This window comes from Sitophilus oryzae, unplaced genomic scaffold, assembly GCF_002938485.1.
Source record: "Sitophilus oryzae breed Bouriz unplaced genomic scaffold, Soryzae_2.0 scaffold_1576_pilon_pilon, whole genome shotgun sequence".
Taxonomy (NCBI): Eukaryota; Metazoa; Arthropoda; class Insecta; order Coleoptera; family Curculionidae; genus Sitophilus; species Sitophilus oryzae.
The window spans coordinates 6,078,090-6,084,161 of NW_022146254.1; positions in this window are offsets into that span (position 1 = coordinate 6,078,090).

A 6,072-nucleotide genomic window follows, 5' to 3' on the forward strand; every position below is an offset into this window, starting at 1 on the left:
CCAAGAGGGTGAAAACGCCCCTCAAATATTACAATATTTGTTATTTAAAAAATGGTTAGTCTTTCGGGAAAACGCTTGGACAAGCATAATTTATTTGGTTTTTTTACATATTTTGAAATTTTTTCTAAAAATAAAAATACAGGTTATTCCAAAAAGTTGGGTAATTTCTTAACCACGATTCTGCTTAAACTGCTTGACGTAAAAAGCTTATTTCTGGCAAACGGATTTTTCGAAAGTCAAATTCCAACGAGATGAAACTACCCCTCAAATATTACCAAGTTATATAATAATATCGCCATATTGTTTTTTTCTCATGCTGACATAAATGTGAGAAAAATTGATCCAGTTTGTTAAAGGATATTCTTGCTTTGCTTTATCATCACCATTACAAATGATTAATTCGACGCGAACGAAGTCGCTGGTACACGCTTGTTATTAATAAAATAGTTTGTTTTATTTATGTTGTTTTATTTATTCCTGTGGAATATTACAAATTTGTATTTGTACATAAGTTATATTGATAAATATAATAATAAATGCGGGAAGTTTCTTGAAGCTTGAAAGTAAGAAATAGTTCTTTTATATATATTTTTTTGGTATGTGGTGTTTTGTTCTTGTTTGTTTTGTATTAACTCATACCATTTTTTTTAAATAAAATAACTCGATTACATTTTTTCAGTTTTATATTTTTTTCCACAATATTTTGAAGTAATCACTTATCAGTCAACTTTTAAATATATTAATTTCCTGCTATGCGTTCCAGTTGTATCAACTTATTTCTTTGTAAAATAAAATAAACTACTTTGAAATTAAAATGACAGACACATCTATCACTGTCAAGGATCTTGTCGTTGGACAGACTATAGTTCCGTATCCAGTATCCAGCGATTTTGGTTTAGTAGCAATTCCGTCGTGAACCCGACAACTACAGAAGTTGCGGTATTCCGTACTGCTACGCGCCCGGTTAAGTAAGTAAAATTATTTAATTATTTTATTTTCATTGGTGTAATTTTAAAAGGTTAATTGATTTTTTCGATTGCATTTGTAATAATCAGTTAAATATAGGTATGTTATGTAACCTGTAGTAATGACGGAACGAGCCAAATATACCGTATGATCGAATAAAAACGGCGTCAGCGATGGCTATAAAATGAAGATCGCTGTCATTTTATATGTAAAATTATATGGAAAATGTCATCGATCGTCATTTCCAAGCCAACTGGACGCCATTTTTTTTCGATCATACGGTACAAACTCTTCCCAGAGATTTCCAAGTTTTCCTCGCTAAATATTCTCCAGAGACCCGAGGTAAAGGTACCAGCAATAAGAAGCGAGTTAGTCCCTACGTGTATGTGAAACCCAGAAAACTACTAGCGATTTTGCAACTAATGCAACAAATTTGTTCGCAAAAAGTACAGTGATAGACTAGTGAATTGTATTACCAGCAGATATCTACCTATAGAAGAACACTAAACATTTAGGTGACAGTTTTATCTTCTTCCAGTTGTATTCCCTTATAATACCATCTACAGGGTACTTAGAAAAAAAGGCGTGAACCCTGCAAAATGTGGATATAAATCCACATTTTGCACTATGATAAGTATATATCGGCATGGTAAAGATTTTTAAGGAAGAAGTCAACATTTCCAAATTAGAACACAGACATTGTGATGCGAAGGATGTCAAAAAATCAAATGACCCTGCTAAATGACAATAATTGTGGTGCGCACAGACAAGCGCGACGATACCAGTGTTGCCAACTAAAGGAAGTTCAAAACCACACCAGGATTGAATGAGGAAAGCTTGCAATATCGTATGAAAAATAAGTAACGGATTTTAAAAATGTTACAGTTGTCATAAACTCTATGTAGTTGTAGATTTTTAATTATACCTGCAATTGTTTTCACTTGTTTATATTAATAAAAACAAAAAATGGATATTATATATTTTTTGGATAACATTAATTTTATATTTTCTTCTCAACGCATGTCATTCAGCCAATTTATTACCGTTCTAAATGTCAGAAGGTAATAAACAACGGTAGCCCGGCGTTTGTTTTTCATGGCAATCTAGATTTCTCTCGTTCGGTATATGTAAATTATACGTGCGTCCGATTTGAATTTTAATAAGAAATAAACGTTTGCTTAGATATAAACTCTCGATTATTTCTGAATTGAATAAATTTTAGCAATAGTCTAGTCAAATTGTATTTTTGGTGGGAAAGTTTTTGGGGAATTCTGAGATACTTCGGATATGTTCTTTGATATGATTGCCGAAGATGTATCACACCCACTTATTATGTGAGGGATTAATATAGTATCAGGATACAGTTTTGTCGGCGGCAAGAAAGGGTATAATCGTTGATTGAAGAAATAACTTCAATAATCCCAATTCTATATCAATCACTGGTATCAAACAGTTTTTGATATATTTGTCCTTCGTCTGGTTTTAAAAATAAGACATTCTTGAAATCAGGGCTACATAGGCCAATCAAAATTACCAAACTATGAATATCACCCCCCGCCCCTTATTGTAACATAACTATTTAACTGGACAAACGTAAGTGCTTCTCACAATAAGGACATCGGCAATCTCCTTAACTAGATTGTTATACAATTTTTATCTTTTCTGTGAGACAGTATGCACTATGGACTCAGTAAATGATATTGCAGCAGATTACTTTCTTTGCATTCTTCTCGATCTTTCTATGCCCTTGGTCCACAATTTTCATCAGCGTAGCCATCAAAAATGACAAGAGAGAAAGAGAGTAGGAACTCGAAAAGCAAACAATCATTATCTCAAATTTTTACGATGACAATTCGTTGGAAACGTGTTGCTAGATTGAAATTATAGTTCTGTTTTCTATTTGAACAGAGTTATTCATTATTGTAAGAGGTTTTTTCTTTTTCACTTCATTTAACCATTTATAGGTTGATGGGCGCTAATTCGACCATTTTAATTTAATCAGATAATCAGTCGCGTGGAAGTGTATTATCGCCCAGTTTGTTTGCTATGCTTATTTCTATACGCGCCTTGGTCATTTAATCAACCATATCTATACGTTGGCCGAATTAGCGCGAAAAGTTAACGTAGGCTGTTGAATATTAAGCCAGTAAGCATTGGTGAGACAGAGTTCGCTGTGTATCATATAGGCAATAATTGTCGTCTAAGCATTTTCTATGCAAATTTCGTGCGATAAAAATTTAAAAATATAGAAAGAAATGTATCTGTGACGTTTATTTCTTTTTAATTAGTGCACCAAATTTACGACGCGTATGATATGTTCTAAAATCGTTGACATATCCTGTATATTTTCGATCATTTCTGATAGGATACGAGTATTGCGAAAACCATTTTTAGCCGACCATACCAATAGGTATGGTAGGCTATTAGGATCGACAAAAAAAAGTTTTTTTAATTTCACTCAAAATGAGTTATTTGGGTCATAAATGACCTAAATACAATACTGTCTGTCTGTCTGTCTGTCTGTCTGTCTGTCTGCCTGTCTGCCTGTCTGCCTGTCTGCCTGTCTGCCTGTCTGCCTGTCTGCCTGTCTGCCTGTCTGCCTGTCTGCCTGTCTGCCTGTCTGCCTGGTCTGCCTGCCTGCCTGCCTGTCTGCCCGCCTGCCTGCCTGTCTGCCCTGTCTGTCTGTCTGTCTGTCATTCTGTCAACCTCCGTCTGTCTGTCTGTCTGTCTGTCTGTCTGTCTGATATAAACGTCTGTCTGTCTGTCTGTCTGTCTGTCTGTCTGTCTGTCTGTCTGTCTGTCTGTCTGTCTGTAAAGTCTGTCTGTCTGTCTGTCTGATCTGTCTAATCTGTCTGTCTGTCAGTCCGTCTGTCTGTCTGTCTGTCTGTCATGTCTGATGGCACTGCTGTCTATTTACAGGCTGCAACTAGCTCAAAAACCGCTGAAACGATTTAACCAAATTTGGCACAAAAATACTGTGGCACCGAGAATCTGGGAAAGATAATAGTCTACCTGTCCGTGTTTTCGTTCAGTCCATCTTCTTACATTCGGGATTAACATATGTGTCCATTTTCACCGTACGCCCCATCCCATCTTCTTTGCCACAGTTGATATAATATCTCCTTCTGCTTCATTTTTGATATCAGCCTTATCTGTTCTTCCTGTAGTTTTTGATCATATATATAAGCCCTTTCCTTTACTACGAGGTCTATTGGTGGTATACCTGCGATTACGAATACCGCTTGCTCCGCTACAGTTCTGTAGGCAGAAACAACTCTCAAGGCGCTCCCGTCGCTGAACTGATAGAAGTTTCTTGTTTTTTCTTTTTAACCTCCAGTGCCTTTGCCCATATTGAGAGCGGCGTACAAAATACTGGCGTGGACCACTTCATTTTAAAAGTATCCTTTTCTCCTGCCTTTGACCTCCGATGTTTGGCATTACTCTTGCTAATTTTAGCCAATCGTAACTACAAAATTACAGTAGCTGCATGAAACGCGGTTTTTTGAAATGGAAGGTTATATGTCTAGATTTGTTATGAAGTATTTTTAAATTGTTGAATAGCTATTTCTTTGTGTAAATCGACTAAATATTAAAACATACCTGAAAAACACCTACACACAATACCTCCAGAAATAGATCATTTGTCATTGTCAGTGGTTTGTCAGTTAGATTATACACATCGGGACAGGTCAACTCTGTGTATAGGATTTTAACGTGTAAGACAGTGATGTAGGCAGCTTAATGGCAAATCAAATGTATTAAAAAGAGAAAAAAGTTGGGTGGCTATGGGTGGGAACATTTCTTCTGAGCGGTATTGCCAGATTTTGCATCAAAATTTCAAACCGCATAAGTAGACGTTTCAAAAAAATGTGGCATCTAGGGTTGGATCTGGATTTTCAACAATTCATGTCATACGTCATTTTACTACAACTGTAGATAGATTACATTTAGCTTAAATATATTATCTTCATTTCAAATAGTATACATGAACATCTTTTTAACATAGTTTATTTTATTCTAATTTCTTTTCAGACTACAATAATATACTGGTCGGCAAGAGAAAATCTTGGGTCGTTTATTTTAGTCATCATTTACCTACACTCCTTGCAAGTAAATCGCTATGGCAATCTTGTAAGTCGGGAGAAGATATGCCTATTACCTATCCACTTAATCATAATCATAAATTTAACATGCTGTTTATTTTATTCTAATTTCTTTGTAGACTACGATAATATACTGGTCGGCAAGAGAAAATCTTGGGTCGTTTATTTTAGTCATCATTTACCTACATGTCTAGAAGTGAATCGCTATGGCAATCTTGTAAATCGGGGAGAGAAAATTTACCTATCCACTTAATCCGGAGCTCAACTTAATCCAGCTTGGGAAAATTCATTGCTCTTTTCTCTTTGTTCACTTTTATACAATCACAGAGTCTATTTTAAGAACTTCGTTTGGTATGCCGTCAGGACCCGGTGATTTATTTGCCGAAAGTTTTGTACTTGCTTGTTCTAGTTCGACTACACTAAATATTTTAGTTCCATTGTGTTGTTCCTGCACACTTTTTTCTTTCCTCCGTTATGTTTTTTATGCTGCTCCTTTGGGAAGAGTGTCTCTATCATTAAATAAACTAACCCAAAAATATGCTGTATTACGTAGTAAATAGTGCAAATTCTATTGTCGACCATTCTAATCAGTATTAAATAATAATGGAGTGAGCCAGTGTGAAGTGAGACATTGATTGAATGATTGATCTTTTTGTTAAATTACGTGGTATTACTTAACACAACGATGAATCGTTTAATGTTTCATATGCACCTCCATAATTATTTAATCTGTAATCATACTGATTACATTGTTCAACAACAGAATTTGCGCTTTTACCGAACCCCGTTTCCATTTTGGAATAATAGATTATCTGTCTTCATTATGCAACTAAGGATGTACGTGTCTACGTAATAGAGCATCAACATATCTCTCAATATATCGTATTGTACTGAACACGTTGACACACGAGAATCCAGCAACCAAAGCCGTGTGTGTACGCTTCATTAAATAAACTAACCAAAAAAATATGCTCTATTACTTAGTTACGTACATCTTCAGTTA